The sequence below is a fragment of the Balaenoptera physalus genome (assembly GCF_965194825.1).
Source record: "Balaenoptera physalus genome assembly, chromosome: 3".
Classification (NCBI taxonomy): Eukaryota; Metazoa; Chordata; class Mammalia; order Artiodactyla; family Balaenopteridae; genus Balaenoptera; species Balaenoptera physalus.
Window position 1 is genome coordinate 49,528,007 of NC_138890.1, and position 25,989 is coordinate 49,553,995.

Consider the following 25,989-nt stretch of genomic DNA (forward strand, 5'->3'; position numbering starts at 1 on the left):
ATGTGAAGACGGGAAGACTTCCTAAAAGATACATGCCACTCTCCCAAGACAAAGTAAGTTCATTGAACATTCCAAGTAATTCCAAATTGGAGATCACTCCCTTGCAACACTGCTTTCAGATCTACAGGATAAACCTTTTGGGGTATATATTACAAATCACTCAAAAGTAATATTCCTAAAAATGATATAAAATAAAATCATTGTGGTCTAGAAAGATCAGTGATGAAAGAAACAGGACCTAGGAAGAATAAAGGGGGAAGAAGGAAATCACTCACTTCCACGAAAGTTTACTTTCCATTAATTTTATATCCAAGTTTGTAATACTGTGAATGTCATAATATGCCAAAATTGTACTCTACAAAGGGGACAAGAAAAATACATTTTAAAAATTATACTTTCCCCTAAAATTTTTTTCAAGAAATACTGAAAAAGTCCTAGTTTAGGGAAAGGGGAAGAACAGAACAGTTCTTGACCTCAAGAAGTAAAGAAAAACTTGGCCACTTAGAAATACTTAAGGAAGCAAAGATAGTAAACAATACCTTCAGTTTACCAGTTCTAACTGAACTGGTAAATCTAAGACCAGTAAGATATAACAAGTGAACAGTGAAACTGAGTGCTCTACTTTAAAACAGTGAATGAGTATTTGAGATGCAACAAAAGGAAACCTTCAAATTTTCTCTGACCAATTCTCACTGGGCAAAATTCTAACACTAGTTGTGCTCCTGAGCTAGTAACAATCTCTGGTGCCTTCAGTTCTTTCATCTTTAAAATTAAAATCATAACTGCAAGAATTAAGTGTCTGGTAGTAAGCAATAAATGTTAGCTGTTACTATTACTTTTACTATTATAACTATTAACTATAGTGAAAGAAAACATTTCTACATCCCACCATTTTCTGTCACCCAGAAGATTATTTAACTATTTTGCTAGCAAAATAAAAAGAGGATTATCTCCTGAGAGAATAAGAATTTTTCTAGAGTACCTTGGACTACGGAAGCCCAAGCACTTAATGTAAAACTACTTTTTAGTGAACTTCTAGGTTGACTTGATGACTGCAGTGGTCTACTCATGAATGCCACACAGTCACCTGTGTGCCCACAGAATGTAACTGGCCCAATTAAACTGTAAAACCAAATGACGTGCACATCTTAATATCTTAACTTTTAAAACATGCATCATGAAGCTACAATAATTTTAGGTACGTTTATGCTATGTTAGATATAAAAATTTCTGCTCTCTTTAAAAAAACATATATAAAGCATTAAGTTTTACTTTCCTGTTGAACACTGCTAAAAATTTATTTTATTCTTAGGCTAGGAAAATAAGTTTGCTGAAGTATTTCTAAAACAATTTTTATTCATCGCAGTCATAAAGAATATTTCCCCTGAGAAAAACTACAAGAAAATATGAATCAAAATGTTTATCTCACATTAGCAACCTAAAAACTGAGAATACTGACCACTTCTTTTTTGGCGGGGGGGAGGGGGGTGTTTATATTATGAAATAATCCATACAAAAAGTACTATATAAAAAACACAAGGTGTAAATACATACAACATAAGGTTTAAAGGTATTCACCGTTTCATTACCTGTGTTATAGAAAATTATACTTTGTTCCATATAATATATATAAAACATTTTTAAAGGAATACTATGTACCTGTTAAAAAAGAATAAAATTCATAGACCTCTGAATTGCTGGAATGTCCTGGGATGAACATGAATTACTTTCAGAATAAAAGAAAAAGAAAAATGCAACAAAGGGTACCAATATCCAATAATTTATGACCTGTTATCTTACATATTCTAGCTCTTAAAACAAAATGATCTTTAAAAATCCCTGTAAGGGACTTCCCTGGTGGTGCAGTGGTTAAGAATCCACCTGCCAATGCAGGGGACACAGGTTCGATCCTTGGTCCGGGAAGATCCCACATGCCACAGAGCAACTAAGCCTGTGGGTCACAACTACTGAGCCTGCGCTCTAGGGTCCGCGAGCCACAGCTACTAATGCCCGCGCACCTAGAGCCCTGTGCTCTGCAATGAGAAGCCAAAGCAATGAGAACCCCACGCACCACAAGGAAGAGTAGCCCCCGCTCGCTGCCAACTAGAGAAAGCCCACTTGCAGCAACAAAGGCCCAAAGCAGCCAAAAATAAATAAATAAAATAAATTTAAAAGAAAAAAAAATCCCTTTAAGTTCACAATTCCATAAACTAACTCCACACTGTGTGATTTTAATTAGTCCAAGTGGGATACTTTAACAGATCTGAGGACCACAGAACATCTCTCTGTATTTACTAGCAGCAAGTAGAGATGGTCCAATTTAAACTTTTTCATGATGCAGGAAGTCTCTATCTGGTTACTTTCTCCCAACTTTCAGGATTAAGGTCTTAGAGCAGAGCAATCTCCTAAAAAGCTCTTGGTTTCATCTCTAAATTTTGTCTTATGATATCTATGTACTTTGCTTTTTTAAAGGATTATATCAGAATATTTTCTGATAAGTTTTCCAGTTTTAGGAAAGATTCGCTTCTGGCTTCTAACAGTATAATTTTTCCAATAGCATCACTTCGTGTTGGCCTTAGGATCCATCAAAGCAAACAATAAAAGGATGACTAAGGTAGTTTACAAAAAAAGTTTGAGGAAACAGAGTTGATAGTAGTTACCTACAAGGAGTGAAGAATATAATTTTTATACTTTTCTTACCTTATTTGTAAAGCATGCAACATCAATGAGTGCTATTCTAAAAAAAACACACACACGGAAATGTCAATACCTCACATACTAACATAATCACTGATTTGTTTTTACTAGTTGACCCTGATTTGTGAAATATTCAATACTTCTCTAACTTTCAAAAGACTCACTTAGCCCAACTTAACTAGACTACATGGCAACTTTAAAGAAATTCCACATCAATTTTGTTGAAATTCAGAGAAATGTTAAAGGTGCTTCTTTTAACTGAGTCTAATAGAGCTGTGAGAATTTATGTTCCAAGAACAGGGAAGCATTAAGACCAACTATAATCCACATGAATTTTTAAATAGTAGAGCTTACTCTTTCTAATAATAGCAAAAAAACAAAATGTCTTAATAACTCAAGATCTGTAAGTGCCCACTGTAAGTTAAGAAAAAGCACAGCATCATACTCTAAGAGATTAATATGCAGAATGGATACAGAACTCCCACACAACAGTCAGCTTTACCCACCACCAGAGCCTCCCATCAAGCCTCTTAGATAGCCTCAACCACCAGAGGGCAGACAGCAGAAGCAAGAAAAACTACAATCCTGCAGCCTGTGGACCAAAAACCACAGTTACAGAAAGATAGACAAGATGAAAAGGCAGAGGGCTATGTACCACATGAAGGAACAAGATAAAACCCCAGAAAACAACTAAATGAAGTGGAGATAGGCAACCTTCCAGAAAAAGAATTCAGAATAATGATAGTGAAGATGATCCAGGACCTCGGAATAAGAATGGAGGCAAAGATCGAGAAGATGCAAGAAATGATTAACAAAGACCTAGAAGAATTAAAGAACAAACAAACAGTGATGACCAATACAATAACTGAAATGAAAACTACACTAGAAGGAATCAATAGCAGAATAACTGAGGCAGAAGAACGGATAAGTGACCTGGAAGACAGAATGGTGGAATTCACTGCTGCGGAACAGACTAAAGAAAAAAGAATGAAAAGAAATGAAGACAGCTTAAGAGACCTCTGGGACAACATTAAACACAACAACATTCGCATTATAGGGGTCCCAGAAGGTGAAGAGAGAGAGAAAGGACCAGAGAAAATATTTGAAGAGATTATAGTTGAAAACTTCCCTAACATGGGAAAGGAAATAGCCACCCAAGTCCAGGAAGCGCAAAGAGTCCCAGACAGGATAAACCCAAGGAGAAACACACCGAGACACATAATAATCAAATTGGCAAAAATTAAACACAAAGAAAAATTATTGAAAGCAGCAAGGGAAAAACGACAAATAACATACAAGGGAACTCCCATAAGGTTAACAGCTGATTTCTCAGCAGAAACTCAACAAGCCAGAAGGGAGTGGCATGATATACTTAAAGTGATGAAAGGGAAGAACCTACAACCAAGATTACTCTACCCAGCAAGGATCTCATTTAGATTTGATGGAGAAATCAAAAGCTTTACAGACAAGCAAAAGCTAAGACAGAATTCAGCACCACCAAACCAGCTCTACAACAAATGCTAAAGGAACTTCTCTAAGTGGGAAACACAAGAGAAGTAAAGGACCTACAAAAACAAACCCAAAACAATTAAGAAAATGGTCATAGAAACATACATATCGATAATTACCTTAAACGTGAATGGATTAAATGCCCCAACCAAAAGACATAGACTGGCTGAATGGATACAAAAACAAGACCCATATATATGCTGTCTACAAGAGACCCACTTTAGACCTAGGGACACATACAGACTGAAAGTGAGGGGATGGAAAAAGATATTCCATGCAAATGGAAATCAGAAGAAAGCTGGAGTAGCTATGCTCATATCAGATAAAATAGACTTTAAAATAAAGAATGTTACAAGAGACAAGGAAGGACACTACATAATGATCAAGGGATCAATCCAAGAAGAAGATATAACAATTATAAATATATATGCACCCAACATAGGAGCACCTCAATACATAAGGCAACTGCTAAGAGCTATAAAAGAGGAAATTGACAGTAACACAATCATAGTGGGGGACTTTAACACCTCACTTACACCAATGGTCAGATCATCCAAAATGAAAATAAATAAGGAAACAGAAGCTTTAAATGACACAATAGACCAGATAGATTTAATTGATATATATAGGACATTCCATCCAAAACCAGCAGATTACACGTTCTTCTCAAGTGCATACGGAACATTCTCCAGGATACATCACATCTTGGGTCACAAATCAAGCCTCAGTAAATTTAAGAAAATTGAAATCATATCAAGCATCTTTTCTGACCACAACGCTATGAGATCAGAAATGAATTACAGGGGAAAAAACGTAAAAAAGACAAACACATGGAGGCTAAACAATACGTTACTAAATAACCAAGAGATCACTGAAGAAATCAAAGAGGAAATAAAAAAATACCTAGAGACAAATGACAATGAAAACACGACGACCCAAAACCTATGGGATGCAGCAAAAGCAGTTCTAAGAGGGAAGTTTATAGCTATACAAGCCTACCTAAGGAAACAAGAAAAATCTCAAATAAACAATCTAACCTTACACCTAAAGAAACTAGAGAAAGAAGAACAAACAAAACCCAAAGTTAGCAGAAGGAAAGAAATCATAAAGATCAGAGCAGAAATAAATGAAATAGAAACAAAGAAAACAATAGCAAAGATAAATAAAACTAAAAGCTGGTTCTTTGAGAAGATAAACAAAATCGATAAGCCATTAGCCAGACTCATCAAGAAAAAGAGGGAGAGGACTCAAATCAATAAAATCAGAAATGAAAAAGGAGAAGTTACAACAGACACCGCAGAAATACAAAGCATCCTAAGAGACTACTACAAGCAACTCTATGCCAATGAAATGGACAACCTGGAAGAAATGGACAAATTCTTAGAAAGGTATAACCTTCCAAGACTGAACCAGGAAGAAACAGAAAATATGAACAGACCAATCACAAGCAATGAAATTGAAACTGTGATTAAAAATCTTCCAACAAACAAAAGTCCAGGACCAGATGGCTTCACAGGTGAATTCTATCAAACATTTAGAGAAGAGCTAACACCTATCCTTCTCAAACTCTTCCAAAAAATTGAGGAGGAAGGAACACTCCCAAACTCATTCTATGAGGCCACCATCACCCTGATACCAAAACCAGAGAAAGACACTACAAAAAAAGAAAATTACAGACCAATATCACTGATGAATATAGATGCAAAAATCCTCAACAAAATACTAGCAAACAGAATCCAACAACACATTAAAAGGATCATACACCACGATCAAGTGGGATTTATCCCAGGGATGCAAGGATTCTTCAATATACGCAAATCAATCAATGTGATACACCATATTAACAAATTGAAGAATAAAAAAAAAAAAAAAAAAAAGAACTCCCACACAGATCATTAAAACAAAGAATAACCTGAGAGAAAAACAAGCAAAGAAATGGAACAGGCAACTCTCAGGAAAGTAAACGGGCAACAACAAAAGATAAAGTAAGTAACTAGTAAAATGCATATTAAAACTTATCACTTCTCACAGGAGATCCTCCAAATTATTAAAATATCACTCAGTATCAAACACTGGAAAGCAAGTAATGAAAAAAGAACCTGCAAAACTGCTGAGTCTCAACTGGTACAACCACGGTGGAAAACAACTCTGCAACTGTCTAACAAAATTAAAACCAATCTGATGAATCCAGCAATTCTCTTGTAGATTGATATATAAACAAGAGAAACTCACCCATTTGCACAAGATATAAACAGAGAAATTAAATGACACCCTATTTCTGAAACATAAGACAGATAACAATTCACATATACGTCAAAGGGGTAATGGATTAAGTTGTAGTTTATTCACATCATGGAGAGGCCTGTATGTAAGATAATCATATGGGCACTTAAAAGATTAAAAAGTGATACAATTGATAATTATGCCAGTTTAACTGGAGTGAATTAGGAGTGTTCCTGGGAAACCGAGATATAAAGTCACCCTATTTATAGCAGTCATAAAGTCAGCATGAACTAGATCTCAGAAACAAAAAAAGTCGGGCTTGCCTGGTGGCGCAGTGGTTAAGAATCTGCCTGCCAGGGCTTTCCTGGTGGCGCAGTGGTTGAGAATCTGCCTGCCAAGGCAGGGGACACAGGTTCGAGCCCTGGTCTGGGAAGATCCCACATGCCGCGGAGCAACTAGGCCCGTGAGCCACAACTACTGAGCCTGCGCGTCTGGAGCCTGTGCTCTGCAACAAGAGAGGCCGCGACAGCAAGAGGCCCGCGCACTGCAATGAAGAGTGGCCCCCGCTCGCCAGAACTAGAGAAAGCCCTCGCACAGAAACGAAGATCCAACACACCCATAAAATAAAAATAAATTAATTAATTAAAAAAAAAAAAAAAAAAAAGAATCCACCTGCCAATGCAGAGGACACGGATTCGAGCCCTGGCCCGGGAAGATCCCACATGCCGCGGAGCAACTAAGCCCATGCGCCACAGCTACTGAGTCTACGCTCTAGAGCCTGCGAGCCACAACTACTAAAGCCTGCGCGCCTAGAGCCCATGCTCCACAACAAGGGAAGCCACCGCAATGAGAAGCCTGCGCACCTCAACGAAGAGTAGCCCCGCTCTCTGCAGCTAAAGAAAGCCCGCGCGCAGCAACGAAGATCCTACACAGCCAAAAATAAATAAATAAATATTTTTTTAAAAAATAAATACATCAGCTTGGAATTAAAAAAAAGAAACAAAAAGTCACTTGCCAAATAAGTACTGTATGATAGCCTTGAAATGTTTAAGTGTTTTTAGTATACACAAAACAATAGCAGTATTGTTCATAGATACATCAGTAAATTTATTTTTAAAACAGTCTGGATGTAAAAATAGACAAATAGATCCATGAAACAGGATAAAGAAATATATTCACACATAAATGGACAATTGATTTCCAAAAGTGCAGACAATTCAGTAGAAAAAGGATACTCTTTTCAACAAATGGTGCTGGAACAACTGCACATCCATATATAGAAATAAAGAGAACCTCAATTCAAGACTCACAGACTAGGACTTCCCTGGTGGCACAGTGGTTAAGAATCCACCTGCCAATGCAGGGGACATGGGTTCGAGCCCTGGTCCAGGAAGATCCCACATGCCACGGAGCAACTAAGCCTGTGCGCCACAACTACTGAGCCTGTGCTCTAGAGCCCGCGAGCCACAGCTACTGAGCCCGCGCGCTGCAACTACTGAAGCCCACACGCTTTAGGGCCCAAGGGCCCACTTGCCCGTGTGCCTAGAGCCCGTGCTCCACAACAAGAGCAGCCACTGCAGTGAGAAACCTGCACACCACAAAGAAGAGTAGCCCCCGCTCGCTGCAACTTAGAGAAAGCCCGCGTGTAGCAACGAAGACCCAATGCAGCCAAAAATAAAATAAAATAAATTAAAAAAAGAAAAAAAAAAGACTCACAGAATATTAAAATTTACTTAATAGTTTTAGGTTTTACCTAAAACTATAAAACTTCTAAAGAAAATCTGAATGACAGTGAGTCATTTTTGGATACAACACTAAAAACATGATCTATAAGAGCACAGATTGATAATGTGAACTCCATCAAAATTAAAACCTTCCAGGGACTTCCCTGGCGGTCCAGTGGTTAAGACTCCGCGCTTCTACTGCAGGGGATGCAGGTTTGATCCCTGGTCAGGGAAGTAGGATCTCGTATGCCGCACAGCATAGCCAAAATAAACAAATAAATAAAAACTTTTCACTTTGCAAAGACACTATCAAGAGAATGAAAAGGCAAAGCAGGCTTGAGGTAACTATTTGCAAAGCAACTTGTATACAGAATATATTAAAGAACTCTCAAAACTGAAAAACAACTAAAAAATATGAGAGAAAAATCTGAAGAGACAATTCAACAAAGAAATTATTCGAATGTCAAATAAGCACACGAAAAATGCTGAACATCAACACTGTTAGTAATTATAGAAATGCAAATTAAAACCACAGTTAAGTACCACTACACACCTGTCAGAATGACAACTTAAAAGGCTGATAATACAGTGTTGGCCAGGGTATCGAGGAAATGGAACCCTCAAACATTGCTGGCGGGAATGTAAAATGGTACAACCACGTTGTAAAAGTTAGGCGGTTTCTTAAGAAGTTTTATTTGTAATAGCTAAATGCTGGAAACAAACCAATGTCCATCAACAGGTGAATGGATAAACAAATTGTGGTATATTTACAGAATAGAACAAACAGTATTACTCAGCAATTTTTTTTAAAAAAGCACATATTGTATGATTCCATTTACATAAAAATTCTAGAAAGTATAAACTGATCTTCAGTGACAGAAAGCAGATAAGGGATCCCTGGGGACAGAAGAGGAGGGAGAGTGGATAGGAAAGACGGAATGCAAAGGAGCATGAGAAAACTTTTGGGGATGATAGCTATTTTCACTATCTTGATTGTGGTGGTTTCATAGGTATAAACAATGCCAAAAGCTATCAGATTCTACACTTGAAATATGTGCAGTTTATTGTATGTCAATTATACTTCAGTAAAGCTGTTTTTTAACCCATCAATATAATAGCTTGGAAAGACAAAAGGTCGTCTCAGGGGAAGAGAGCAGAATGGGAACCTGTACCGGGAAAAAAAAGCAAATTTAAAAGAGTGACTCAAAATGTTAACTGTCAATTCTGAGTACAATGACATTTAAGGGATCTTTTTACTCTATTGTAATAACCTATCTGAAACACTACGGAAAAATAAACAGCGAGGGTTTCTGTGTACTAACATGAATATGTTGTAAATTTTGTTGCAAAGTTATGCTATGTATTCAAACATTTGAAATTTGGCTTAGTTATGAGAAATAAAAATGCTTTCCCAGACCAGAGAAGAAACTACAGAAACCAAGCCGCTTCTGCTCAGAGCAAGAGCGGCATGAACTATCACTACATCTACTACTGTTCAATCTATTTTCCAAACTCTTGACATTTACCACCTGTCACTCTCCTTCAAAATTCTTCCTGACAACTCCTTGGAGACACAGGACAGGCAAAATACAACATGAGCCTGAAGTACCTGATAAAGAAAGAAAATGCTTAAAAAAACAAAAAAAAAAAAAATAGGGGAACATCAAAAGAATACAAGAGTCAAAACTGGAACAATTCAAAAAATAAAGTAATAAGTAAAAAACCAAAAATAAGTTAGGAAAACACTGGATTACAACCCCAAAGAATATCCATGAGCCCATACTGACATAACTAAAAATTTAAAAATTAATGGGTAAGTAGTGTTAAAAAATGGGAAAATGAAGAATTAAAAAAATGGGGAGAAGAGACAAATCTTTCTTACCTAAGAATTTCAAATGATGGAGAAGAAACAAGGTAAATAAAGAATCACCATGAGAACACCACCAAGAGCTGCAGGCAAGATCCACTAATGAATGCTAACATTAAGCGGGGAAACTAGAGAAACAGAATATCTGCCTAAGTTCAAAGTGTTTCCCCCAAAATGTTTAGTAACTACAGCGGTAGCTTTAATATATGTCTACAAATTCAAAGATTTTCCTCCTTTAGTGACTAGCTTCTAATGAAAAGAATATGGAAAGGAAAAAAATACTAACCTGGTACACACCACTTTAATCAAGTGATCAAGGTTAAATTCAACCAGGAATGGTATTACGTGCCCCGTGATGCGGTAAGAAGGCTAAGTCACCTCTGTGGTATTCTTCCCAAAATCCATAACCTCAGTCTACTCAACACCAAGTATAACCAAACTGAGATCAAGTGTCAAGGTCATTAAAGAGAAAGAAAATACAAGAAACTGTCACAGATCAGAGAAGAGAAACCAAGGAGACATGAGGACTAACTGCAATGTGGTATCCTGGATTGGATCCTAGAACAGAAAAAAAGGACATTAGTGGAAAAACTAAGGAAATCCATATAAGGTCAATCCTTTGTTAATAATACTTTATCAATGTCAATTTATTTTTGAAAAATGTACCATAATTAGGTGAGACGTTAACATTAGTGAAGTTGGGTAAAGGGTATACAAGACATGGCTGTATTGCAACTTGTCTGTAAATCCAAAATTACCTCAAAAAACACGTTTCCTCAAGAGAAAAAAATTCAAGAACTGAGAAACTTAATTCACTAACTTTTCTTGATTTTTAACATCCCTTCCCCAATCCAGCATTAAAAGCTAGTCAGCTAGGTTTATAATTAAGCAACAATCTGTCCTTTCTCACCAAGATGAAAAAATACTGTTAACTATATACTAATGCTTCATCTACGAAATTCCTTAAAAACATGAATTTCCTATGCTTTAGATCTCATAAAGCATAGGTGGATGTATGCCAGGAATCCCTAGGCGTAAGCTCAAGATAGTCCATAAACATGGGATATACTTGAGGCGCAGCTGTTAAAACAAACAAACAAACAAAAAAACCTGGAAAGGCAGGTAGGTGCCACTGATGCCTTCTAAAACCTTCAAAGATTTTTTGAATAAGGAAATTCTAAAACCTTCAAAGTTTCTGAACAAGGAAATATATCTAGCACATATCCTTACCAGTTACACCACTTGCTTTACAAAATAGTTTAGACAACTATTTAGGTTACAGAGCTCCAGGTCTTATAAGCAAAAACATGAGAATACCTAAGATGTGTGAATGCACTTTAAAAATACATAAACAGCTATACAAATAAGCAATGATGCTGCCACAAAGCCACTTGACAGCCACCAAGGATGACATTCCTACTAAGCTGAAGTGTGTCCCATCTAGGAAGCCAGCTTTTTTTCTCTGAACCATCTCTAACCATCTCTAATATTTACTTTTTATTAAATACCTGAAATACAGCACCCAGGCTAAACAGCCAAGCAATATGACATAACAGATTGGCCAGAAGGCAGAAGTGGAAATCTATCACTTAAAATCTAAAGACCTGATTTTATTTACAAAGGCCACAGCCTACAAGAGAACTTTTAATAACTTTCTGCTTTGTTAAGCCCCCTCTTCCCACTCTTCATGTGCAGATTTTTCCTAACTCTTCACCGTATCATCAGGCTTGCAATTAAGCTTTCCCAACCAAAGCCAGATAGGGTGACCAAGAATACTATAAATAAATAAATAAACAAACAAACAGAAAGCTGACTTTTGAGATTTAAAAACAAACTTAGTTGTTCACCACAGCGTGATCACCAACTACAAGTGTGATTACAGTTGCTGAATCTTAAATTTAACTCCATGGCTGGAAGGATAGTACTGTACTAAAGATCCCACTAGATGTTAAAAACTGATTACTGGTGGGGGGGGGGGGTTCTTAGCTACCTACTTTAACAGTTACCTCCCTCTTTAAAGTCAGTAAATTTTGTCCAAGGAAGTCTTAAAGCGCAATTAAATGAATATACAATGCATATTTGAATTTTGAAGTATTTTAAGAAACAAATCTAACTGCAAAATGTTGAAAGATCAAGTGGGTAATGTTAGTAAACTGGCAAAAAGAAAAACTGGTTTAGGTCACACATTCAGGCTTTATAACAAATTTCATTTTTTAACACTGCCCCATCCATCCTAAGAACCATATACAATTCACAAACCTATAAAAATTTAAAACAAACTTCTGCTCTTTACTTTCTAGGCAAAGTACTGAAACAAGTTAAAAAAAATGTAAATTACCAAAAACTGCTGTGAAGTAGGTCACCAAGAAACATTACCAAATCTCCTGATGTTCCCTTAGCAGACTGTCAGCTGAGAACAGCAAACTAAAGTGAGTTAAATAAAAGAACAAAGAACTACCTACTTTTCTACCAGTTAGAAGAGATACAAAAGCTTAAATTCAAAGGATTTAACAGCAAAAGTAACCTCTAGCTTGGATTGAAGACAGGCAGACAAGTCTTGTATTATCACAATTTGCTTCAATTCATTTGTTCTTGATCAATGAATACACAAGCGATCAACTGGGCTACCGATCTGTGAAATACCAGCTTTCATATTCCTACCCAACTGATAACCATTTGCCTGAAGCCAAGAACAGTATTTTTTTAAATATCTAAAGGGGAAACTAACAAAAATTTCCCTCAATTAATACACAAAGAACTTTCATTCTGATATATTTCACCTCAAGGAATAATCAGTGGACTCATTAACAGTTTAAATGTAGGTCATTAGTGTTTTAACATTTGATAACTTAAAATGCTAATTCAATAGCTAACTGGTGTATAAATGCAGGTAACTGGAATTGCTACAAGAAGGCAAGTTCCAAAGAAAACAATGTTATACTCTAAAGCTATCTGTCATTCATGGCAACACCAACAAAGGTGCTGGAACCTGTCCACAAGCTATTTTGATCCTGTATCTACTGCTACTTTCTGTTAAGAAATATGGAAATTACTGGGTAAATGGAAACACAAATGTTTGTTTCCTCATAGCTTTTTAATTTACTTACAAAGATGTAAATTATGTGTTCCCTCTGGCAGCAAATTCTTATACAAAGACCAATTCTAAAAAGTGTCTGCACAAACAAAATAGGTAAACTTCTTTAAAAAAAAAAGAGAGAAAGAAAAATGGTCGACAGCCATTCCAATCAAAATTAATTCAGAAGAGCTAGCTCCAAAACTTTTAATGTGGCTTTAGCTCAAGTAGAGACATTTGTGATGCAAAGTAATGATTCGGACCTGCAACACAGGAACATTTATTATTTCATTAAGTCAAGGAATAAACTGGCTTTAAAAAAATCTCAGATATAACTCTACTAGAAAAATTTAGACTCAAGTCTTTGAAGGTGTCTTCTACGTTTGCATATAACAGGAGCATACACACAACGCTAAATAAATGTACGTAGACAAGTTTTCATCCACGGAAGTTCCCAACTGCCATAAGGGTAAGATTTCCAACACCTCTCAATCACCCCTAATTCACCTAGCTGAGGCTCCACAGAGGTCAAATTTGTACTGTAACTGGGCTCCAAGCTTTCCACTCCAATTTCAAATTTTCACTTATACGTCACGGCCAGATCTGAAACTCATCGCTCTGCAACCTCATTTTCTTCAACTACATAAAATGAGGAAGTCCAACTGTCTTCTCGAGGGTCTTTCTCAAAAGCCTGCTCCAATTAAAAAATGAAGAAAGAAGATTCAAGATCTACTATCAGAGCCTAACTTCCTGCTGGCGGGAACTTCCCATCATCAGGCTGTAAGTTTCAAATCTGACGAGGAACACTGTCCAGGATCATTGGGCTTATTCATTTTATTCTACGCTTTTCCCAGAAGCTTTTAGGGCAGCACATCCATCAGCTACCTGTAGGAATATCTGTAGAAAAGAAGCCCAAAAAACCCTTTCTTTTCCTTTGTCATAATCCCACGTCCAACCCTCGTCTCCCTGGAAGCCCTCAACTGGCCCAAGTACAAATGCCGCTGCAGTCAGCCTTCCGAGGCTGATGCTGACCCCAGGGACTAGCGTTCTGGGGACAAAGATGCCCTAGAGCCGCACAGGGCGCTGGGACAAAGAATAAAACAGGTTCGGTGACTGGAAGTCAGACCGCCTAGGTTCAAACAAATACCTGCCCCTTACGGTCTGTGTGCCTTTGACCGTGTCACTCCACCTCTGGGCCTTCGAGTCCGCTGTAAAAAGAGGGAAAGCATCGTACATACTTCATCGGGGCATTTCGGGAGTAAAGAAGAGACACACACAAGTTGCTCCGCACACTGCCTGGCACACAGCGAGGGCTTGGAAAAATGTTAGCTATTATCATCACTCAATACCCATGAACTCGCTGCTCCCCCCTTACTCCTTGTAAAACCTAGGAGCAGCACTTCTGCTTCTCGAGACGAGAAATTCTCATCGCACTTTCGTGTCCCCCACCCAAAGAAAAGCCTCCTCTGGTCTGGGTTAAGCTGGAGACCCCGCCAGGGGAGGAAGGACTCGGCTGGCGCGCGGAGAGGGGCGGGGGAGCAAGCGGGAAAAGCTACCGAGCCGGCCGCGCGGGGCCCCAGGCCCCCGAGATCACCCTGGGGCCCCGGGCGGCAGCCGCGGCTCGCTCTCGCTCGCCGTGGCCTTTGGGCGCGGCACGCGCAAGCGGCGGACGCGGACACGGCCACGCGCGCCGGGCCGGTGGGGGCGGGGGGCGAAGAGCCTCCGCGCGCCCGTGCGTCCGCCGCGCGCCTGCGGCCGTTGCGGTGGCGGGGGGGGGGGGCGGGAGGCGCGCCTCGCGCGGTCGCCGTTAGGACTTCTTCTCACCACAGTCCCAGCTCGTCCTCGTCCTCCCGGGGCCACCCAGCCCCGCCCACACCTCGGCGTACCTGCACGGCTGAGCGGGAGAGGAACTAGCTCTGCTCCACAGCACAGCAAAAAGCAAAAACCCCTCACGCAACTGCGTCCGCACACACGCGTGTTCCGTCGCCGGGCTATATAAGGGCGATTCAGCCTAACTTGTTGCGGCCAGGTCGGGCACTCTGGTGGCCAATCCCGACTGCGCACCCTGGGCTCTTCGAACAGCAATTGGGTACTGACTCAGGATGAAGGCGTGGCTCTTGATTGGCTTTGACTCATGCCTATGAGACTGTGAGGAGCTCGTTTCCCTAGTAACGGATTGGCACTAAGAGAGACCAATAACTGAAAGGTACGGTGGGAAGGCGGGTGGGAAGTTCTTTGACCGATATCCACGGTAGCCAATAAATACGTGAGGGTGCTCCCATTCGTTACAAAGTCTTCCCCAGGGCGGAGATCCGCTTTCCATGCAGGAGCGGTTGCTCCACAAGGTGGGGCCCGTGTACTTTGGGGAAGTAAACCCCAAGCAACTAGGAGGTGGGCGCCAGGGTGGCCAAGGAAGCCCACCAATCACAGCGCGGGAAGGAGCTGATTGACGCAGGGGTTGGACCGCACCGAGGAGACCTAGCCCCGGGTACGCCGTGCCCTCTGGGGCGGTTCTGAGGCTCTCCGGGCTCCGGTTTCTGTCCTTTTTTTTCTTTCTTCACTTCTTGGGTGCGGTCCCTGAGGCCCCCTCTCCCGCCTTTTCCTCATAGTTTGGTACCAGGGGAGCCAGGTGGTAAAGTTTCCCGTTGTTTGGTTGTTTTGTTTTGTTTTTCTTTCTTATACCAACTTTTTTATTTCCATGAGGCCGCCTAAGGGCACTTGCTGGCTCCCACCATTAGTCAGCACTCTTGTGGAACAACTGTTCAAGGAAAGCCAGAGGAGAAAGTAACTCCCGTTGTGTACCTAAGATCCTGTAAAAAGGTCGCAGGTGAAAACCGTTGAGTTTGAGGACACCAATTTCTACCCTGCTGTTCTCGGCAAGTGCTGCGGCTTGTCGGCTGGTGGGTGTTCACGGAGGAATGGGAGTTTGTAAATTCTCCTATGGGCTTGGGCCTTCCTGCAATATCCTGGGCATCACCATCATTGTCATTCAGATTAACAGTTGCTTTGGATGTGAGGGCTTATTTCTTCAGGTCGTTGCGTCTTTAAAAGGTAGCTTGTCAGACTCTTATGTGGGGACTGACTTGTTGGCTCAGTGGTTAAGACACGGGTTCGAGCCCTGGTCCGGGAAGATCCCACATGCTGCGGAGCAACTAAGCCCGTGTGTCACAGCTACTGAGCCCACGTGCCTAGAGCCTGTGCTTCCTAACAAGAGAAGCCACCGCAATGAGAAGCCCGCGCACCGCAACAAAAACCCAACGCAGCCAAAAATAAAAATAAATTTATATTAAAAAAAACTCCTATATGGACACCCCGAAGCTTTCCCGAAACACTTCAGGGGCTAAGTGGCACTCCAGCCGGGTCCTGTCCGCGACTCTTACTGTTTTGTTGGGCCTTCTGTTGATCACATGAGCACTTTATATGGAAATACAGAGACCGCCTCTGTCGGTTCTCCTTCCAGGCATGTGACCCTGCGGAAGGGGCTCTCGTTGTTTTGCAAATTTGGAAATGAAGCACGTGAGGCCTCTCTGTTGGGGACGAAGGGGCGCAGGCAGCAGCCTGGTGGGGTCGGAGGTGCGGCTCCAGGAGCGAAGTGGGAGCGTCCCTCTGGCCCCCCAAGCCCCTCTCCCGCACTGGCCTCGCTCAGTAAGCATTTATTGAGCTCCAGGGACTGGGGTCAGAGATGACCGAGATGCTGTCCCTGCCCGCTGTCACCCATTCAACAAACCGTGCCTCTGCGCCGTGCCGGGAGCTCCCAAAACTGGGGAACGGGCGTGTGGGGCTATGGGGGCACCGGAGGGAACTCGGCTCAGAGGAGAGAAGCTGCTAGAGGTTTTCTGGAGTAAGGAACCTCCAGGATCACGTTAGCCTTGCTAAGGAATTTGGACTTTATTCTGAGGGCGTTGGAGAGCCCCTGAAAGGTTTCTTAAAGGGTGAACTAAGAAATTTGCATTTTACAACACGACTTTACAAATTGAAACGCTAAGGAGAGCGGATTGGCAACACTTCAAATTCACAGATTGGTAATTTAACCCAGGTGGCCTGTGATGGGGGTCAAGGCTATTCTTAATCACATTTGGAGGGAATTTTAAGTGATAACAGCTCTTTTTGTAGGGCTGTTTGGCAGTCTATTAAAATTGTGTATATCTCCCTTCTTGCTTGATAGCCATGTGTTGTTTTTTTTTACCAAGAGACATGTACTACGCGTTCATTACAGCACTGTCAGCTTTGTTATGATATTTAAAAACAAAACCTAATTGCTCATCAATTTGCAAACTGATTAACCGGTAATATGCCCATAGTATAGACTACTATGCAGCAGTTTAAAAGAGAATGAGGTCGAACTATACTGATATGAGCCTGTCTCCAGTTGTTAATTGGATTGTTAACTGACAAAAATCAAGTTCAACAAAACATACAGTGAATTCCCATTTATGTTAAAAACGAAAAACCAAAACGCCTGATTTCTGTATGTTAAAATAGGTATGTAAGTGCACCTGGTAAGAATTCTAAATTTAAAACAAGCCATTCCCCCTAGGGATTCCCCTAGGGTGGGAGCAACAAGGATAATATATTATTGCAAAGTTTTACAGTGAGACTGTGTTCATGTACTGTGTTGTCTCTGTGTTGCTATAGTTATCCATGCACAATCCTGTATGGCTTTGCTGTCTAATAGTGGGTAGGAAGAAAGGAAGAGGAAATGGATTACCGGAGTGAGAATGTGGACAAGACCCTTCCGGTGGCTGTGACTGTCTTCCACAGGAGAAAACAAGTTGGCATCTTCCTGTGGTCATTTACCTCAGGATCCAGATGCTGGATACTTAGTAAATGTTCAGTGAGTAATTTACCACCATGGATGTGTCTGAAGCGCTTTTTCTCAAGATGGAGGAGATTTTGCCCCCAGGAGACATATGATCTTTTCACAACTAGGTAGAGAGGCTAGTTCTAATGGAATGCATCTAATGGATGGAGACCTGGGAAGCCCAGGAGAGCCCCCATGATGAAGGGGGCCAAATTACTAGTGCCAGCGGTGAGAACCCTGATGTAGTCACCTAAGGGAGAGTACCCGGCCTCCTACTAGTCTTTCTGCTGGCAAACAAATTCTGCAAACCCCTCCAGAACACAACTTCACCCTTTTGTTTCTGCCAATTCTCCCCAAAGCTCTGAGAATGGGGGTGGAAATGAAACGGAGCGAGACTCTGTGGGGCCCTTCCTGGTACAAATCCTTTCCATGTCCCGTTTCTTATTTGCTGGAAAAAGACTTCGGCCTCCTTGACCTTCCTTGAGTTCCAAAGGGGAGGTTCAAACAGTTGCTAGTCAGGGAAGGGAGGGAATGCAGAGACAAAGGAGGAGAAGTCAAGAAACAATAGTGCAGCCTTGGGGCAGGGTCTTAGTTCTTCCTGAAGGAAGATACATAACAATATCTTTGAGTTCTTCTGCAGGAACTAAGGCCCCCGCCCAGGTGGAGGATGATAACTTCAGGCTGAGCACAAGATTCCTGGAACCGGGACTTCCCTGGTGGTCCAGTGGTAAAGAATCCACCTTCCAGTGCAGGGGACGCGGTTCAATCCCTGGTCGGGGAATTGAGATCCCACATGCTGCGGGGCAACTAAGCCCGAGAGCCACAACTATTGAGCTTGTACGCCTCAGTGAGAGAGCCCACATGCCGCAAACTACAGAGCCCATGCGCCCTGGAGCCCGCGCATCACAACTAGAGAGAGAAGAAACCGCATGCCACAACTAGAGAAACCTGCACGCCACAACGAAGAGCCCAGGCACGCCCAGGCACCGTGAGGATGCATGCCTCAACTAAGTAAGAACAAACGCTCCCGATACCTCACCACCAAGCCAATCAGAAGAAAGTCACACACTCTACAGCCCTCAACCCAAATTTTGCCTGTAAAAATTTCTCCCTGAAAACCATCAGGAGTTCGGTGGTTTTTGAGCCTGAGTCACCCATTCTCCTTGCATGACCCTGCAATAAACCTTTCTCTGCTCCAAACTCCGACGTTTCAGTTCGTTTAGCCTCACAGTGCATCTGGCACACAAACTTGTGTTTAGTAACAGAAAAAAGCACGGGCAAGACCCCAGAAAATACACTTTTGTGGAGAGAATGGATGGGTGGTGTATTAGGTAAGGAATGCTCCTAAGAATATCACCTGAATCAGTATTTCCCAAACAAAGCTAATCACTCAGGAAGGGTGATTAAAAATATGTGCCTGTATGTACCTTTCACTGTTAAACTTCTACCTATGAACAAAGACCCAGTGTAATATTATTCATTGAAGCACTGCTTGCAGTAGAGACAGGAAACAACCCAAATGTCGAGCTATATGGGACTGGGTAGTTACAATACAACAATACAGTGCACTCTTGAAACCGTGCAACTCAGATTGGGACTTGAACCCATGGTCTTTTAACTGAGATCACACACCTGTTCTCAGGACTTAATGAAACTCAGGTTCTCCATGTCTCGTCACAGAAAGAGTTCAGTGAGAGACAAAGTGATAGGTAAGAAGTGGATTTATTTAGAGAGAAACACTCCACAGAGTGTGGGCCATCTCAGAAAGTGAGAAAGGCACCAGGGTATGCGGTTGTCAGTTTTTATAGGGGTGGGTAATTTCATAGGCTAATGAGTGGGAGGATTATTCCAGCTATTTTGAGGAAGGGGTGGGGATTTCCAGAAGTTGGGCCACCACCCACTTTTCGACCTTTAGGGTCAGCCTTGGAACTGTCATGGCACCTGTGGGTGTGTCATTTAGCTTGCTGATGTATTACAATGAGCGTATACTGAGGCTCAAGGTCTAGTGGAAAGTCGGCTTGTCCGCCATCTTGGACCTATTTGGTTCTAATCAGTTTATGTCATGTCCTTGGGCTATGTCATTCTTCTAAAGGTTGTGCCCTGTCCCCTTCCCTCCTGTTTCACTCTTACAGTGGACTGTCATGCAAACATAGAGAAAATGAGGCAGATCTATGTGTATGGTTATAAAGATCTCCAAGAGATATCAATAAATGAAGATAGGAAGAAAAGAAAACGGGAGGGGGCCATTATTAATGGGGCAATTATTTCTATTGATACTCTGTATTGCTACAGTTATCCATGCACAATCCTGTATGGTTTTGCTGTACATGCACAGGTAATACCCGGAAGGAGTCATAAGAAATTGTCAATGATTGCTAACAGGGAGATGAATTGGACCTGGGTTGGAGAAAGGCTTAGTTTTCATTCATTGAAAGTACCCTTTGGTACTTTATAATTTTTTTAAACATGTGCATGTATTTTTCAAAAATTCAATGTTAAGTATAGATTTTAATAGTGATATGAGGAACTACACATATGAAAACTTTGATCTTCAAAACAAACAGATGGAATACTACATTACCCCTTTAGGTATATGAGGGCTTTTGGATATGAGGCATTAAAGTTTTAATCTGCCTCCCTGCCAGACTGCTAACCTCTTTTCCTTTTTCTCCTTACCTTACAAAAATCATACAAAGATCCAAAGAGACCCTTTACTGGCTTAGAAATGCATGCCTAATTGGATCCCTCTCTCCTTTGGCATTGACTGTCTGCAAACACATCACCTCCTCAGACTCTGACCAGTGCCTCAGCCAGGCACCCTGCTAATGTTCTCTACAAAGATCATTTCATTTAATAGTCACAACAACCCTATTTCCCATTTCTCAGAAACAGGCTCAGAGGGAGTAAGCAACTTGCCCAAGGTCACACAGCGAGAGCTAGAAAGTAGGACTCTCTGACTTCAAGTCCATGTTCTTTTACCCACTTGTCAGTACTGCCCAGGGCAGGATAAGACAGCCCCAAGTAGAGAAAAGGTGCAGGACCTCCTCAGAAACCCCTGAGAGGCTGGGATTTTCTTTCATTCTCTCAGGCACGGCACCAGGTATTGCTGCAGAGACAGCTTTCCAGGTGGTTTGAGAATTGAATCCATGGCAAATCCTGGTAATCTGCAGCCAAAGCTCTTTGCAAAAAGAGCACACTCCAGTACCATCTACAGACCTAGGTGTCCTCACTTCCTGTGGCTTAGAAGAGGGACAAAAACTTGAATTCTAAATAACGTAGCATGTGTCAAGCACCTACTATATGATAGGCATGGTGCTCTAGGCACCATGTTTGAGTCCCTCCTCACAAAAACTCTTCAATGACTTCATAAAATATTAACTCCACTTTACAGCAGTAGAAACTATGGCTCAGAAAGGTTAAATGACTCGCCCAAGGTCACATAGCTTGGAAGTGGCAGAGCTGGTATTCAAATTCAGGATAATAGCACTCTAAATCCAAAGCCCAATAAGGAAAAAGGGAACAATAATAAAATACATACAATAGCTCATCTAATCCGCAAACTGCTCACTTTAACACAGGGGGAAACCAAGGCAAAAAGAAGTTGAATAACTGTTCACTTGTCAAATTGAGAAAATGATAATTTGCTAAAATCAAATGTTGACAAGAGTGTGGAAAAGTAGTTATTCTCATATACTACTAGTAGAAAATATAAATTAGCATAACCATTCCAAGCGCTATTTGAATGTACCCGTTAAAATTAAAATCCAAACACTCTATGACCCAGAGATTATACTTTTTTATAGCCCTTCTGAAGAAACACTCCCACATGTATACAGTGAGCAAAGATGTTCATTATAGCGTTGTTTGTAATATTGAAAAATAATCCAAACATCTCTCAATAAGGGAATATCTAAATTTACAATAATAAATCCATACTAGAGAATTTTATGCAGTAATTTTAAAGATTGAGCTGGTTTATAATATGTGTATATATGTGTGTTTATACACATAGAGATTGATATTTTAAGTATATATTGCAATATTATATAGCATAAATCTCCAGAGCATATTCATTCAAAAGAGCATCTTACGAATTATGTACAGTATGTCATATATGCTTAAAAAATCCCAACTATTATTTGCATGTGTTTGTCAGTGTTGGTAAATGCATAGGTAAATATCTGGAAAGATGTAGAGCAATCTGATAATAGTTACTACCTCTATGGAAGACAGTGACCTAAGAGTTTGAAGGAGACTTTTACTTTATCTGTATTATTTTTAAATTCTTTTACATTAAGATACTTTTCATATATTGTGAATTTAAAAAATAACTTGTCATAACCCTAAGAGTAGCTTCTGAGTGCTTTTGTGTACCAGGCAGTGAACTGAGTATTTTGTGAGCGTTGTCTTATTTTTCACAACTGTACTATGAAGATAGGTCTAATTATTATCTTTATCTTACAGGGAAATAAACTGAGGTTTGAAGAGGTTAATTGTCCAAAACAGCCAGGAATTGAACACAGGTTTGTCTGGATTATCTCACTGAACACAGCTTTAAATCCTGGAAGTCTAGAGTGGTTTGGCAGAAAATAAAGGAACCAAAGGACGGTGTGACAAATGTCCTCTAACCTTTGGCTGTAGTGCTGGGAGTCCACTAAGGCATGCTGGGGACTGTGGTGACCCAAAGAGTTCGTGCCTTGTCTAAACAGTCCCTAGCAGTCATTAGTGTTGTTTTCTGACAATGCTGTTTCTCCTCCTTCCAGGTGCCTGGCAAGATTATACTTTCCTGTCGCCTTTAAAGACAGGCATGAATGGGAATTCCCTGGCGGTCCAGTGGTTAGGACTCCACACTTTCATTGCCGGGTGTGTGGGTTCAATCCCTGGTCAGGGAACCAAGATCCCATAAGCTGAGCAGCGTGGCCAAAAAAATAATAATAATTAAAAAAAAAAAAATAGGCATGACCATGTGCTCTGCTTTGACCAAAACAATGTGAGCAGAAGTGACACAGATCTCTTCCAGGCAGTCTTTGGAGCTGGTGATTATTTTGCCAAGGTCTTCCCTCCCCACCCCACCCCAATATTCAATGTTGTCCCATATGAATAGTCTCTCTCGACGTGGATCCCTGGGCAAAAACAATTTGCGCAGAGCCATTCCTCCAAGGTGCCCAACCTGCAGTGGGCATATGGCATGAGCAAGAAATAAATCTGTTGTTTCAAGCCATTGAGGTTTGGGGATTGTTTGTTACCACAGCATTACCTGACCTATCCTGCCTATTATAGATAGGTTTCCAGATCTTCCAGTTTTTCAGGAGATACTCAAAATCTGGGTCATCACGTGACATCACTCAGCATTCTTTTTTTTCTTAACATTTTATCAATGGTATAAAAATGTTTTGCTCTCACTTTAAAAAATGCAATGAAATATTCTTTCTAAGAGTACTATAACTAAATTCATTCTTTTTTTAAACATTATTTGGAATTTTAATTTTTTAAATGCTTTTCTTAGTTCTTGTAATAAAGAAGCAACTAATTTCACATGCCATTCTACAAGTAGATTTGTTTTTAATTGTGGTAAAATATACAGAACATAAAATTTACCAATCTATTTTGTTGTGGTCATCCATGTACAATGCTCGGTGTCAGTCTATTTATCTCTTGTAAAAATAAAATACAGTGTGTGTGTGTGAAAAAAAAAAAAAAAAATTTACCAATCTAACCATTTCTAAGTGTACAATTCAATGGCATGTAGTACACTCACAATGTTGTGCAACCACACTCAATGTTCTTAAATGTTAACTACTCTAAAAATATTTTGAATACTTTAGGAACTGAATAAAATATGTCTACAGGCCAGACTGAGCCAGTTTGCAACTCTGCCAGATGCTATGCTCCCTCTCCCAAGCCTGCAGCCCAAGCTCCCTTGGCTTTGTAGCCCGTTTCTTCTCATGCCTGGGCTTCTCTGCAGGCCCTTTCAGATCAGAACCTTTGATCTTAGGTTAAGGGTTCCTTAGTGGATAAAGCAGTGAAGCAGCTAGTGCATACCTGTATTATAACACAGAAAATAAACACTTGTTCTCCTGGAGGGAGTAGGCAGCAGCTATAAAGGCCTCTCTTTCCAAAGCTTAACTGGAAAGCATCCACCAGCATCCACCAAAGGGTCACTCCAGTAGGTGGAGTCTAGAGGTAGGGTATCCCTGGAAGAAGGCTCCAATCACTGTCTGAGAACCCACCACTACACATGACCATAGTCTTTCCCAGGCCCACTGGCTTAGCGATGAAATGACTTACCCAAGTTGACAAGGCTAGTAATGAGACTGCTGCTGGGCAGTCTGGAACTCAGAATTCCTGAACTCTCCTTTTTAAAAATATTTTTCCCTGTGTTTCTTTTAATACACATTCACTCTTGAAAATATGACAAAGTTTTTAAAAGGAAATAAAAATGATCTATAATATTGGAAAGGGTAAGAATAATACACAGAGATCTGGAGATGGGAAAAATGTAGTTAATAAAACTTTGAGAGGCAATCTGGCTATAGCAAAATTAAAAATGAATAGCAATTTCACATCTAGGAATTCTATACAAAATTTTAAGCAAAGATGTGTGTACATGGATAGTCATTACATCACTGTTATTAGCAATAAAAGAAAGCAACCTATATGTCCAATGGTAAGGGACTGTATCTGGAATGTGTCAGCGGGAAGTCTTAGTACTAGTAGCTAAAAATAAAGGTGGGCTTACATTTTTGACATAACAAGTCTGGAGGCCCAAGCTGCAGCTGGCATCAGTTCAGTGACCACACAGTCAGAACTAGATTCTCTTGACATTTCCCTCATGGTTGCAAGATGGTGCACTTGTGCTCTAGATATCTTATCAGCATTCTAGGAAGGAAAGGGAAAGGAGTGGTATCTGTTCCCTTTGTGAGGAAAGCAAGAGCTTTCCCAGAAGCCTCCCAGCAGTCTGCTTTTGACTCACTGGCCTAAGTCATATCATGTGGGCGCACTTGGCTGCAAGAGAGGATGGGAAAGCAAGTGTTTAGGGATTCCAGCCTCTACAGTAGCTAGAGTAAAACGACTGGGAATGAGTGCTGGATTAACCAACCAAAGGTTTCTGCCATAGGGACTGGCTAAATAAATTATGGTACAAATGAATAGTAGAACACCATGTAGTGCTAAAAGGAATGAAGGGAATTGACGTGTACTAGTAAAGAACAATCTCTAAGATATTTTGTAAAGTGAGAAAAGCAAGGGGCAAAACTGTATATAGTATGCCTTTTGTTTAAAAGAGGGGATTAGGGTAGGACGGAGACTGACTTTTCCCTCTGTATCTTTTTGTATTATTTGAAATTTTAAAAATAATATGTACATTGGGATTTTGCCTGTAATCCTGCACCCATCCTAGATAACTTCTAGTAACATTTGCTGTAGTTCATTTCAGGCTTATTTTCATGTAAATAAATGGAATTTATGTATACATTCATATATGGGAACTATAATCCTGTACATTTTCCTCTCCTCTTTGACAGGTCTTCATTTGCTATCTCTAGTGAGTTTTCATAATGCTGCTTATCATTAAATTGCACTTTCTCTGCTTAACCCACTCCTCCCCAATTCTCTGAGCTATTCACTCTTCCTCTGCCTTTCCTTTACTCCCTCCTCTGCCTCCTACAGTGATCTAGCTTTCCCCAGTCTCAGTAAACAGTTGTCGGACTTCCCTGGTGGTGCAGTGGTTGAGAATCTGCCTGCCAACGCAGGGGACATGGGTTCAAGCCCTGGTCCAGGAGGATCCCACGTGCCGCGGAGCAGCTAAGCCCGTGAGCCACAATTACTGAGCCTGCGCTCTAGAGCCTGCGAGCCACAACTACTGAGCCTGCGGGCCACAACTACTGAAGCCTGTGCACCTAGAGCCCGTGCTCTGCAACAAGAGAAGCCACCACAATGAGAAGCCTGCGCACCGCAATGAAGAGTAGCCCCCGCTCTCCGCAACTAGAGAAAGCCCGCACGCAGCAACGAAGAACCAATGCAACCAAATATAAATAAATAAATTAAAAAAAAAAAAAAAAAAAAACAGTTGTCCCCAGTGCTACCTTCACTGGTC

The 25,989-nt window shown here is 40.7% G+C and overlaps 1 protein-coding gene and 1 long non-coding RNA gene across 3 annotated transcripts in view; one reads left to right on the forward strand and one right to left on the reverse strand.

Moving 5' to 3' along the window:
• The window catches only part of G3BP1 (G3BP stress granule assembly factor 1), a 41,501-nt gene extending 26,378 nt beyond the window's left edge, over positions 1-15,123 (reverse strand). Inside the window, exon 1 of the mRNA XM_082455681.1 lies at positions 14,980-15,123. The gene's annotated coding sequence lies outside the window, so the exon portion shown is untranslated. The remainder of the gene's footprint in view (positions 1-14,979) is intronic.
• Positions 15,124-15,587: 464 nt separating this feature from the next.
• LOC309657796 lies at positions 15,588-23,484 on the forward strand. 2 transcript variants are annotated; one of them, XR_014261896.1, is made up of 4 exons: positions 15,588-15,993; positions 17,769-17,927; positions 18,535-22,417; positions 22,658-23,484. It is a non-coding gene; the product is annotated as an uncharacterized lncRNA (long non-coding RNA). The 2 variants fall into 2 exon arrangements; XR_014261897.1 differs by lacking the exon at positions 22,658-23,484 and having other exon boundaries at positions 17,729-17,927; positions 18,535-19,100.
• The last annotated feature ends 2,505 nt before the right edge of the window (positions 23,485-25,989 follow it).